The sequence below is a fragment of the Anser anser genome (genome assembly GCF_964211835.1).
Source record: "Anser anser genome assembly, chromosome: 15".
In the NCBI taxonomy this organism is placed as follows: domain Eukaryota; kingdom Metazoa; phylum Chordata; class Aves; order Anseriformes; family Anatidae; genus Anser; species Anser anser.
Window position 1 is genome coordinate 15,297,986 of NC_139736.1, and position 13,773 is coordinate 15,311,758.

The following is a 13,773-nucleotide window of genomic DNA, read 5'->3' on the forward strand; positions in this document are numbered from 1 at the left end:
AGACCAAAAAAAGTATATACATACATCACCACCTAGAAAGATTTACCAATTTCTTTACCATAACATGTATGGCTTTAAGGAGAGTTTTGAAGACAAAAGAAAGAGAAAAGGAAACAAATGAAAAATTCTCCATGATAATGGTTAGCAAAACTCCTTTTCTGCAGAAAGAAAAGGCCATACCTTGATACATACATACGAGTAATGGAGTTTGATTATAGTCTTCTGTATCTCCTCCTGTTCATGACTCCAAATACCTCACTAGCATACTGTGGTGGGTTAACCTTGGCCAGCAGACAAACACCCACCCAGTCGCTCACTCCCCTCCTCAATGAGACTAGGGGAGAAAATAAGATGGAAAAGCTCATGGGTTGAGACGAAGGCAGGGAGATCATTTACAAATTACAGTTACAGGCAAACCAAACTCAACCTGGGGGAAATTTACTGCCAACTAAAATAGATTTGGGTAGAAAGAAATAAAAATTAAATTAAAGCAACACCTGCTCCTTCCTCCCCCCATCTTTCTGCAGGTGCAGCTTCACTCCTGTATTTCTAACTCCTCTACCTGAGCAGCACAGTGGGGGAGAATGGGGGCTGTGGTCAGTCCACAGCAGCTCCCCTCTGCTGCTCCTTCCTCCTCCCACCTTGCCTCACTCCAGCACAGGCCCTTCCCAGGGGCTGCAGTCCTTCAGGAAGATATTTGCTCCAGCATGGGCTCTCCAGAGCTGTATCTCCTCCAGGAAGCATCTCCATGGGCTGCAGGGGAATCTCTGCTTCATTGCCTGGAGCCCCTCCTCACATTCTTTCTGTGACCCAGGTGCTCCCAGGGCTGCTGCTCCCACTCTTGTCCCTCATTCCTCGCTGCTGTGCAGTAACAGATGGCAGACTAAGAAGGAGGGTACAACATCCGTTTATTCCAGCAGTGAGGTAAGAGCATGGCTTTTATGGTCACAGATCAGATCTAGCACTAAACAGTTACCTTTTGTAGCAGAAAGGATTCTTCTGCCAATTTACAGTCACGTCCCAACAGCAAAGCTTTGATCTGATCATTGTTTCATTGCATCATTAATATGTCCAAAAGAAAGATTAAGCCTTTGAAGTGTTTAATCTGCTCTATCAGTATACCAGTGAATACTGCATAATAACTAGCAAAATTTCATAGGAGATTTGCAAAGAATCCTGAGAAGACGTCATAACTCCAAAAGAATTATAAACCAACAGTAAATTATTTTTCCCATAGAACTCCAGGTCTATTTTTTTTTCACAGCAGCAAGGAAATCCCCAAATGGCAAAATAAACAAATGAGCCACAGAAAATACTGGGAGATTTTCTAGAAAATGGTTAAGAGATGAAAACGATCCCACCTTCTTTAAGCAGAGTAAGAAAAGCATTTCTTAAACCAAAGTCAGAGTTAAAAAGATGATAAAAGTCAACGGGAAAATGCTGTATCTAAGGTAATCATTACTGCAGAAAGATAAATTCCTTTACTGTAGTGAACCACTATGCTGGAAAGATTTGGTGAGTTTTATTCATACCACAATAGGAATCTCTCCAATGAGGAGTTTACATCATTCAGAATACAATATAATCTTCCCTAAGCTAACAAAATGAGGATAAATGATTTCACTTGTCTTAAGTATTTCAATGTGAATCTCATGTTAAGGGTCTTGGACTATGTGAAATTACTTAGAAGACAGTAATTATGTGGTCAATGAAAAGACAGAACAAAACGGCTACGCATGCTATACATGGTGACGTGCCGTTCATCCCCACAAGGATGGAACAAAAATCCTTGCTTAACAGGTAGAGAGGGCCAAGGCTGAACAGCTCTACTGACAGAACGCAGCCCCTCTGGGCAATGCGGCAGGAGCAGCCGCTCTGCCTTCCTCCTCCTTGGTCCTGGGCAGCGCAGCAAGCCTAAGGCAGCGCTGCTGTCTCTGCAGGGAAGAGAGTACAGATGTCTTCTCATCTTCCAAAATGTATTTTGCTCCATGCAGGGCCCTCTGTAAGCCTGAAGTAAATTGCTGACTAACTCACTGTGATTTTGTTTCACTTTTTTAAACTAAAATTCTGTGCACTGCCATAAGTTAACTCTTATGCCACACCACCTTGTCTTAAAGCATTATTCAAGCTGCTTTCAGAAAAGCACGACATGCAAGTATTTAATACACTGCATAGTACCTGCTTAACAGCCCCACTAAAATCACCATGTTACACCCAACAGCATTTTATCTATTCTGTTTTATGCTTACATAAGTAAAAGCAAATGAAGAATAACTTCTACCAGAAAGTGAAATAAAAATGAAGTACCAGCAACAGTCATTATTAACAAATTTCATCATATAACACTGATTGTGTGACGTTTTGAGTTACATCAGCAACTTCGTAATATCACCTAATAGCTATATATTCTTTTCTCCAAAGAGGAGACCAAAAAGAAAAATATATATATACATAAATTATATCTTGTGAAACATTTAATCCATCAGTGAAATAATTTCTTATAAGGGAAATAGACCAATTTAACAGGGCACAGCTTCACTACACGTAATCTGAGAAGAAGTGAGAACGCCTTTGGAAAGGTATACTTCTGATACAACCCGATGCTTCTTACATATGATACAAGTCATATTGACGAACCGGGGAAATTAAAAAGCAGGTTATCTCAAAAAGCTGAGTTCTATTCTTTCACTGCCATGTGACAATAATAACAAACAGCAGCCAAAGCGACAACACAAAACAGTATGCCAAGTTTTAAATGAAGATAGTTTGGTAAATGTTATCCCTCCCCAAATACGACTCTGCAATATGAACACACTGTTTAAGGATTACAGTTGAGAACAACACTTACAGCAGTGGGCCTTCACTGATATTGGAATAGAACTGAATTTCATATTGGAAATATGGTCTGCTTTTCAAGGTAGCTCTTGATATTAAAAGCAGAGAAACAAGTGTTGTGACAAAATGTATGCTTGATTTTTTTCACAATTTATGTTCATTTAAGGAGAGCCATGGGATTAGGTAGAACCCCCCTGAAGAAGAGGAAATAGTCCTCCTGCCTTTGGGCACTACCACGCACACTCACTGGCAAAAAGGATGCAGAGTTCAGAATAGGCAGGCACAAGGTGACAGTGGGAAGCAAGGAACCGACCATTCAAACAGAGCCAGAAAAAAAGCAACGATGAGAACGGTGGCAAACAGAAATTTACAGGGGCCACAGGAAACGAGGCAGAGTTTGCTGCAACTTAGAAAGCCACCAGCTGAAACCAAGTCTGTAAGCAAGGACCTGCCTCTAAGGACGCAGTAGAAGAGTTGCATGCAAAACGCTTTTATTTATTACTTTTTTACTCTGAGTCTCCAGTTCAAAAATTAAGTATTCTAGTTTTGGTTCTAATAGAACCTGTCATTTCAAATATGAAAGAGCTTTTTAACTTTCTTTGGGGAGTTCTCTAACGAGAAGGTCTATTTAAATCCACTTAAAAGAGCCAGCTGACTCAGGGACTCATTTTGTATGTGATCATACTACTCACATCCAAAATACAGTAAAGTAGAACGGGAAAACCAATCAGCCTGTCATCATTTATTGCAACACTAAGGACATACAGTATAGGAACAGATGAATTATTTCACAAGTAAGCAGGATAATTTTCAATCTGATGTAAGATTGCATCTACAAACACTAAAGATCCTTAATATTCTGGTGAGTAAAGCACAGTGAGAAGCTTACTTTTCTGTTCCCAACAAAACCAAGCAAAATCCCTCAAAATAATTATCTGCAGGTCAGAACTCAGTTTCAGAAGTAGGAAAGAAAAATTGCATTTACCTTCTGGAGATTATCCTGACTCTTCTACCTATTTTCTTCCTAGTTAAAATTTAAGAGGCAAGGATCCCATTTAGAACAGATGAGGGAAATTTCTTTTCCTTCCCAACTAGTAGGACGGAAAACATACTGCAAATGTCTACTGCTGATGTAGTACAAAACATATTGAAATGTCACTGAAAAAAAGAGTTAATCTTTCTGACTTCATGCTAGTTTTATATATTGGTCTACTTAAGTTGGGACAGAATTTCTCCAGTTTTACATACATATCTGACAGTTGTCAGCACTAAATTAAATGTTTCCTTTGAAGGCATACAAGAACTAGATATTCTATAGTATGTTACATTTCACTTAAACATAGGACTAACTTTATCCTTTGGATAAATACCTAGTTCCCTACTAATTCAGGCTGCCTTCAGAGAAATATTTAACCCTGTTGAATCTGTGGATAAAATTGTGACCTGAGCAGGTGTTATAGCTCAGCCTGGCACCATGTCACCTACCAGGGCTCTACCAAGTAGTTTTCCAGGCTCCACATTCACATCTGCCATACCTGTCACCTACTAAGGTTAAGTATCAATTGAATCAAGCTACTGCTGCCCTGACAACATCAATTCTTATTTTGTTCCTGTAGTTTTCTAGCTGACCCATTTTGTTCTGGAACATACTTCAGCTGTTTGATTTGATAGAACTGGAAATGTTTATAGCAAGAGAAAACCTGTCAGCAGCAAGTTGGTCATTAGCTTATTGTCTATAAAATATTCCTTGACCTTCCTAAATAACATCGTGAAGGCATTTTTTTCCCCCAGCTTTGGAAGATATGGAGAAAAATATATTAAAATATAATAAACATAGTATTATATTTTATAATATTATATATATTATGTAATATATTATAAATATAATAAATTATTATATTTAATAATATAATAAAATCTCTCTTCCTCTCTCTGTTTAAAATAATTATTTAACAATATTGGAATACTACAGTGTGTCACTTGTAAGTCAGATTATTAATAATAAAAAAAAAGTGAGCCCAGCAAAGTATAGCACCATACTTCACTGAATCTACAAATGAGCATAAAATACGATTTTCTTACTTGCTACCTTTCTATTTTTCCAAATTGTAACTTAAACTTCCCCCAGAAATCTATGGCCTCCAACTTCTTTCTTGCTTTCTAATCACATGAAACACCCTGGATTCAATTTCCATCTTCTTAAGCACTTGTCAAATTCTTAACTCCTTAAAGCCTTCCTTCCGTCGTATATTTCTATCTTCCACTGACAATAAGAACTGTCTTCATATACAGTCACTTCTTGTAAAACTTGAACAAAATTTCTGAAAACGAAATGTTTGAAGCTGTATACAAGGCACGTTCTTATCAGTCCATTCTTAGGCCTCTCATTATTACGTTGTGATGTGTGTTAGGATGGATGAAGACAGCTCTACAGGCATTCCCCATGTGCTAGAACGGGGCTAACAATACAAAAAGGGCTGATGGAACATAACAGTCAATTCAAAGAAATGTAATAAAACATGGAACTACTAGCACTCATCTCCAGTAAATACACTGCGATTATTAACCATGACAGCCCAGAATTTCTCCTCTGTGTTTGCCCTACTGGAGATTCCTCAAAAAGTCTCCTATTTTTGTAAGGAATGTTTTCCTATATTTACAACAGACTAACCTGAGAGTATTATCCCCCTCCATTTCCTGTAAATATATATCTTAATTCAGATTCTTGGACATGAGTTCTTCAAATTCATGAACATTAAAATGCAGAAGTATACTATATACAATTTCATTTAAGTTTCTAAGTTTCTTTACTATAAAAACATACACACCTATTTACACACATATATATATTCACACATATACATGAATCTAATCCTTGCATATTAAGAGACGTATATGTCCATGTAATTATGTAACATGGTCGGTATTTTCAAGATTGCTTGCGCTACACTGAGAATCAGAATTTAAATTCAAATAACTAAGAAAATGCCGTCCAACCATAGGAAATGTTTAAGAAAAATAATGAAAAATCCTAGAAAAGGAGAAAAAGAGAAATCTTAATGGACTGAAAAATATAGTCTGATATTTGTCTTCAAAATCTTGTTTGAAAATAGTCTTATGAAAATTGGCAAATATACACTTTGGGGCACAGAAGTGGCAAGTCATTTAATGTGCAACACTTGTTCATGTAAAATAGTATTTCTAAATGTAATGAAACAACTCTGAGATGCCACTGAGACCATCAAATACAGACACCTATTCATGTAATCAAAACTTGCTAGATAGATGCCGTAGAAAGTATACCTCAAACACAGCTCATTTACAGAACTGTCTGCTGCAGCACAGTTCATATGCATTGAAGATGCATAAAGGTGAAATTAGAAAATATCAAAACGAGAGCAAGTGGCAGATATCATAAGCTAATATAAAACAAATAAGCACATATCACAAACTAATATAAAACAAATATGGGATTTTTTTTATGAGGCAATGAACTTGTCCCCACAGATATGTACATACACATTTATATACAAAAAGGCATGTGGTAACATTTTTTAAAACATAGATCAGAATAATAAGAGCTTCTACTTTTAATTTTTGAATTAATCAAGTATGAGTAAATTCTTTCAATAAAATAGTATAGCTACAGGAAATACCCTGAAATAATCATTTCTAACTGTTTTCTCTGCACTTCAAAAACAATGCATAGTCAAAAACACCCCACTAGTATCATATTTGTTCATGTACTAACTATGCAAGTAAGCTAAAAGATTCTCTAAAAGCGAGAAAAGTTGAAGTGGTCACCACTTTGTTGTTTTTTTTTTAAGGAAAAAGTACATTTTTTTTGACACCTTGCAGTCATTTCATTCTCACGGCTAGATTTTTAAACCTTCTGAAAAAAAATGTTTTGCAATTAAGTGGCACACTCTTTACAAAACTGTTTAGAATACAAAAATGCTGTTCATTTAATCTCACATCATAAATATGTTACTTCTCAAAAGTAACTTTTTTTTTTTTGTTATGGATTTTTACCCATATCACTTATTCATACTCTGCCAAGGTAATTTAATATGCTTCTATAAATAATTGTAAGTGACTTAATTTTCAAAAGGAAGACTGTGAAAAAAAAAAGTCTCAGTCTCACCCACACTACATTCCCAAGTGTGAAAAATAATTTACCTGAAAATATGTATTTTTCTCTATTTTTCATGGAAAATCTTAGGCGCCTGGGGAGCAAGGTCATTAGAAAATCAATATAAAACGACTAGATATATTTACTGTATACGGTATGCTCTTTAAGCATGTAATTTAGACAGTCTTTCAATAATTGCAATGCAATACTACTGAAAAGAGTTTCTACTTATTTGTAATAACTAATTCCCATTAAACATTAAAAAAATACTATTGAGGTTTAAAATGTAATAGTACAACAGACTAGAAAAAAATCACAAAAGGTTAATTTAGGAAAGAAAACTCTAGGAATGCCATTATTTTTGGTGAGAACTAGTCACAGTATCAAGTCTTAACACTGTCTCTTCCTTTATTAATGGACGTAGCTTTAATTTCATGTCTAACTCAAAGTCATGGTAAGACATATTAAATGATACCACAACTGAATGTCACTTGCTGCAACTGGAGCTCTCCTCACAGAATTCCCACCAAAATATTTCAGGTTAACTTATGAAATAAGACCAACAGCTGAGCAAGATATGACTGAACAGTTTATATGAAAAGAATTTCACAATTTCAGAACATTGTACCTAAAATATCTCATCTTTTTTTATAGTACTTCTTTAAAAAGTGCACTATATCATTCATGATGAGTTTTCCATTAGTGCTATCCATTGCATTTGCAAAATACAGGTCTCACTAGACTAAAACCCCAAGTACTATACTCCAGTTCATCCAAAAGATCCACTGAATGATCCCACTGAAGCTAAAAGAATCATAGAATAACCTGAGTTGGAAGGGACCCATAAGGATCATTGAGTCCAACTCCTGGCACCACACAGGTCTACCCAAAAATTCAGACCATACGACTAAGAGCACAGTTTAAACGCTTCTAAAACTCCAACAGGCTTGGTGCCATGACTACTTCCCTGGGGAGCCTGTTCCAGTGCGCGACCACCCTCTTGGTGAAGAACCTCTTCCTGATGTCCAGCCTGAACCTCCCCTGTTGCAGCTTGATTCCATTCCCTGAGGTCCTATCGCTTTTCACCAGAGAGAAGAGATCAGCACCTGCCCCTCCACTCCCCCTCACAAGGAAGCTGTAGGCCACGATGAGGTCTCCCCTCAGCCTCCTCTTTTCCAGGCTGAACAGGCCCAGTGACCTCAGCTGCTCCTCATACATCTTCCCCTCTAGGCCCTTCACCATCTTTGTAGCCCTCCTCTGGACACTCTCCAACAGTTTTACATCCTTTTTGTACTGTGGTGCCCAGAACTGCACACAGTGCTTGAGGTGAAGCCGCACCAGTGCAGAGCAGAGCGGGACAATCCCTTCCCTCGACCGACTAGCAATGCCGTGCTTCATGCACCCCAGCATACGGTTGGCCCTCCTGGCTGCCAGGGCACACTGCTGGCTCATATTCAGCTTGCTGTCAACCACAACCCCCAGATCCCTCTCTGCAGGGCTGCTCTCCAGTGTTTCATCCCCCAGTCTGTACATATAGCCAGGGTTGCCCCTTCCCAGGTGCAGGACCTGGCACTTACTCTTGTGGACCTGGAACTTGTAAGAAAGCATGAACCTGTCTCAGGAATTTCTTCCAAGTTCTAGGACTTAGAGCTAATACAGCTAATACTGTGTCTTAAGCTTCCTCCCCAGGAATTAAACATTTGGTCCACATTTGAATACCACCTAAAAAAACAGGCTGTCACACAACCACAGTGAGCTGTCAGTGAACCTGCCAGTTCACAGGCCTTGTCAGCAGCCACAGAGATTAAAGCTTACAGAAGCAGGAAACCTCCATTTGCTGAAACACACGCTCATATTTTCTCTCAGACTCCAAGATTTAGCAGTATGTAAAGTAAAAGAAAGCTTCCATCATTAAGTATGCACAGGCACTCCAGGGGAAAAAATAATAATAATAATAATAAAGTTCTTTGAGGAATTCAGTCTTATTTATATCCACTATTTTCTACCATCCTTACCTTAGTCACACTGAGACTTAGTCACTCCAAGGAGACTCCACAAACTCTCTGGGCGACCTGTGCAGTGCTCAGTCATCCTCAGAGGAAAGAAGTTTTTCCTGATGCTCAGACAGATCCTCCTGTTTCAGTTTGTGCCTATTGCTTCTTGTCCTGTCACTGGGCACCCTTCAAATATTTGTACGCATTGATGAGATCTCCCCTTAAACTTCTCTTTTCTGGCCTAAATAATACGAGCTGTCTCAGCCTTTCCTCGTAGGAGAGATGCTCCAGACACTTAATCATCTTTGTGACCTTTCCCTGGACTCTGTCCAGTATGTCCAAGTCTCTTTTGTACTGGGGAGCCCAGAACTGTACACAGTACTCCAGGTTTGGCCTCACAAGTAGTGAGGAAGGACCACCTCCCCCAGCCTGCTGGCAATACTTTGCCTAATGCAGCCCACAACACCATTACTCTTCTTTGTGGCAAGAGCACGTTGCTGGCTCATGTTCGACATAGTGTTTGCCGGGACCCCTATAGGTCCTTTTCTGCCAAGCTGCTTTCTATCTGGTGTCTCCTATGATTGCTTGTGGTTGTTCTTAATCACAGAAGATTCTCAGGTTGGTCAAGCACAACTTTCCCTTGGTGAATCCATATTCACTACTACTGATGGTTTTCTTGTCCTTCCTGTGTCTAGGAAGGGTTTCCAGGATTCAGTCACCGTCCCAGAGACTGAGGTGAGGCAGGCCTGGAAGTTCCCAGGCCTGAAGGCCCTGGAACTTCCCTCTTGCCCTCCTTGAAGACAGGAGTGACAGTCCTTCCTCCAGTCCTCAAGTACTTCTCCCACTTGCCATGATCTTTAAAGATTTATTGAGAGAGGCCTCACAATTACATCCACCAACTCCTTCAGCAGTTATGAGGGCATCCTGTCAGGGCATGTGGACTTACGTACATGTGGTTTGCTTATCCACAACCTGACCCACTTCCACCAAGGGTACATCTTCCTCACTCCAGCCTTTCCCTCTGGTCTCCAGTGCCTGGGATTCCTGAGGGTCAGTCTTAACAGAAAAGACTGAGGCAAAGAAAGCATCCAGTACCTCATCTTTTCCCTGTCCTGTGTAACCAGGTCCTGCATCTCATTCAGCAGTGGGATCACGCTTTCCTCAGTCTTCCTTTTGTCACCAGTGTACTTACAGAAGCCCCTCTTGTTGTCTGTGACACTCCAGGCCATATTCAAATCCCTTTGGGCACCCTAACTTCCTCCCTGAATGCTTGGAACATGTCACTGTATTCCTCTGAGGTTACGCAGCCTTGCTGCCAACTTCCTTTTTCACCTTCACCTTGCTGCATGCTTCCTTTTTGTGCCTGAGTTTGGCCAGGGGCTCCTGGTTCATCCACACAGGCCTGCTGACATTGTTGCCTGACTTCCTGAGCATTGGGCTGGACTGCTCTTGAGCTTGCTGGAGGTGATCCTTGAATATTAACCTTGAATATTAGCCAGCTTTCTTAGGTCCCTCTTCCCCCCAGGCCTTCATCACATTGGGCTCCTCCAACCAGATCTTTGTAGGGGTCAAGGTCTGCTTTCCTGAAGTCCAGGGTTGTGAACTTGCCTTTCACCCTCCTCCTTCATTCCCTCAGGATCCTGAGCGCCACCCTCTCATGATCTCTACAGCCAAGGCTGCCTTCAGCCTTCACATCCCGAACTGGTCCTTTCTTGTTTGTAAGAGGTACATCAGAGCACCTCTCCTTTTTGGCTTCTCTATGAGTTGGGCTGTTATGTCATGTTGGCTACTCTATCCCAGCACATTTCCTGTATATAGCAATCAAATGAATAAGTCCCTTTGTTTAGAGCAAAACTACTCTTCAGGAATTCAACTGATAATTAAGTCGAAAATAATATTATTGCTTGACAGACTCAGACTGAAATTTCTCTGCCTTGCCTACTACAGTATACAAATTTATGGGCTGAGAAGCAAAAGAAAGTAGCTGTTAAGTTCAGGAACAAAGGAGACCTGGTAACCTATGGAATAGAATTTTGGTTTTGCTGGACCTAGGTATTTTGTAAGGAATAAACAGTGCATGAAGCTCTTCTGGGACTGGAAACTGCTGATATATTCTCCCCATTTTATTTATTTATTTTTTAATTAAGTGTAAGATCATACTGCAAAAAGCCTTGTTTAATGGATTTACAGGGTCATTTTTAGCACTAAGGCCCCATTTCCTGAAATGTGCAGGAATTTTAAGTGTGAAAGATATTTAAGTGTTTTAAGTTTAAGTCTTCTGTCTTCAGGCTCACCAAGTCCGTTATTCTCAAACGGATACATAGCAACATAACCACACATACATTGCAGAAATTGTACATAATATGAATAATACAGCTGTATTCAGAGCAAAAGAAAATAATTAACACAAAAACAAAACAAACACAAAGGTTTAACTTTCATATTAAAGTGCCAGAACATCAGGCAAATTATTTATCAAGTAGGAGAATTGGCTGCCCTAGCATTTAAGAAAATTCTTGCAATACTGTCTAAAGTGGCAAAAATTAATCACAAAGTTGTGCTTTATAAAGATAATGATACTGTCCCTGGAGGGAACAGTTCAAGGCTGATAGTGATACATTAAATAACTGAGTGTTTTAGAAGCCATAGACTGTGAAGACTCCTGCTGTCTTTTAGTTACACAAATCTCATCACCAGGGTGGAAAGCTTTTCTGTTTTCACTGTGATAAATAAAGAAAAGTGCTCCCTAGCATCTTTTACTATGTATATATCAATGGTCTAGTATGAAAGGGCATTGACTTATATAGTTAAAAGCTTTTACCTTATACTTTTTTTTTTTTTTACCATTCCGATATTTTAAGAGCAAGCTTTGATACAAGAATAAGTCCCTTGAGTTATTCAAGTAGATGATCATAAGAGTGAATCAACATTCATTTCAGTGAGGAAAAGGAGAATTACATGGTGGATTTTAGACTCCACAGATTATAAAAAGACTGTCTGTGGAGGCTTCTGTGGAATTTCTTATTAGAGTTCAAGTATCTCCGGTACTTCTCACAGTCAATGAAGTGCTACCAGCACAACTGTATTGAACCTCAGTTCGTTCTTATGTTACAGTTCAGATACACTTTGATTTGGCTCAGGTTCTTTCAAAATTGTCTAATCTGATTAAAAACAGATCTCCAAATTGAACTAACTCAAACATGGCAAAATGATTGCTGCTCCCTATTTTAATGGTCTTTAAAGTTATAGTCATAAACCTTTAAATCAAAGATCCCGGAAACAGAAGAAAGTCCCCTGCCAAATCATTAATGAATTTCTAAGAAGACATGGGAGATACTTCTCCTGCCAGTTTGCTCTATATATTCATCTATTAACTGCAATTGCTATATGTCAAAAGATAAAACAGCTAGAGAGACAGAATGCTGATGTGACTTAAATTCCTATGTTCAAATGGAAGGTGTGTTTGTTGTTGTTGTATATTTCTCCTCCTCTAATAAGGCTTTTGAAAAATCCATCATGAGCTAATATATATCTCTTTTGCATATTTGGTACCTTTTCCTGCTTTAAAAATTCTCCCTTCAGATGACGTAGCTCACTTCAGACCCTGGAGACAAACAGAAACCTTAATTCCTTAGAGGATGGAAACAGAACTGTCTTTAGTCTTTCTATCACTGTCACAGTTTAAGGGGTGACATTGGTAAATGATCAATCCTTAAATAGGACTTCAACAGCTAAGTGAACATAAGACAATGACCAGTTCAGATAGGAAAGAATTGACAGTTCAGATAGGAAATAATTGTGCTTTCTTTTGGCAGATTGGAAGCTTAGTTTCTTTTCCAGTGCTCCTAGATATAAATCAGCATGCAGATGTACATAGAAAGAAGCAGACCTTTACTATCCTTGACTAGGCCTATTTTGGGGGGTATTTCAGTTTTGATGAATGATAAGAGGAACGATATGCAGCACAACTTAAGAAAGAATTGTCATGGGGTACTGTGCATAAATTGCATGGTTTGCCACATTCATGCATGAGCATCTAAATAATTTACACATGAATGCCCAAAGCAGTTCATGAGTTCATGTCTGAGTATCAAAAACCATATATAAATATATATATAACATATCATATATAAATATCATATATAAACACCCATTAGTTCTTGCAAGAGTGTTCAATTGGTACCTAATTCATGCATGAATGCCCAACTAATTTATGCATGTATGCCCAATTAGTTCATGCATGTCCACACAGTAAGTTTAGATATAAGCATCCTATTAGTTCATGCAGTTGCATCCAGCCATGTCATGCACAGGTGCAAAATTAGTTCACACACAGGCACCCAGCCCATTAACGCACATGTTGGCCATATGCTGCAGGTTTTAGTAGCCAGTAACCACAGGGTTTTAACTGCTTACACCAGTGTAAGCAACTCATGTGACAGAGCTTCAGTTAGTCAGAGGAGCACACAACACCTATGCTCTGCCATATTTAAGAGCAGCAGCTGCTAGGGAAACAACCACAGGAGTAGAGGCATGACAGGATATTTGAGGAGATAAGGTGGTAAAGACTGCTGAGGGGACATGCGGCTGGAGGTGGAGAAGTGGGAGACTTTTATTTAGCTACCAATGTTTATAAAACAAATTACTCCAAATGAGGCAGAACAGCTGTTGACTCTGGGTCTCCTACATCTTGGCTATTTCCCTAATCATTCTGCCATAGCCTCTCTCTCTTTCATTAGATCATTCTCCTGTATACTGACACATTTTCCTGGTGAAAAATAAAAGTAAATATTTTAATTTAATTACCTGTAT

At 38.9% G+C, this 13,773-nt stretch overlaps 1 protein-coding gene and 1 long non-coding RNA gene across 5 annotated transcripts in view; one reads left to right on the forward strand and one right to left on the reverse strand.

Annotated features, from left to right (window-relative positions):
- LOC310882014 overlaps positions 1 to 13,111 on the forward strand; it is a 34,136-nt gene extending 21,025 nt beyond the window's left edge. The window contains exon 2 of the long non-coding RNA XR_014572762.1: positions 1 to 13,111. This exon is cut by the window's left edge and continues 15,775 nt beyond it. This is a non-coding gene — a long non-coding RNA (uncharacterized lncRNA).
- Positions 1 to 13,773, reverse strand: part of RBFOX1 (RNA binding fox-1 homolog 1) — an 875,363-nt gene that overhangs the window by 468,616 nt on the left and 392,974 nt on the right. The gene's annotated exons all lie outside the window — the stretch shown is intronic.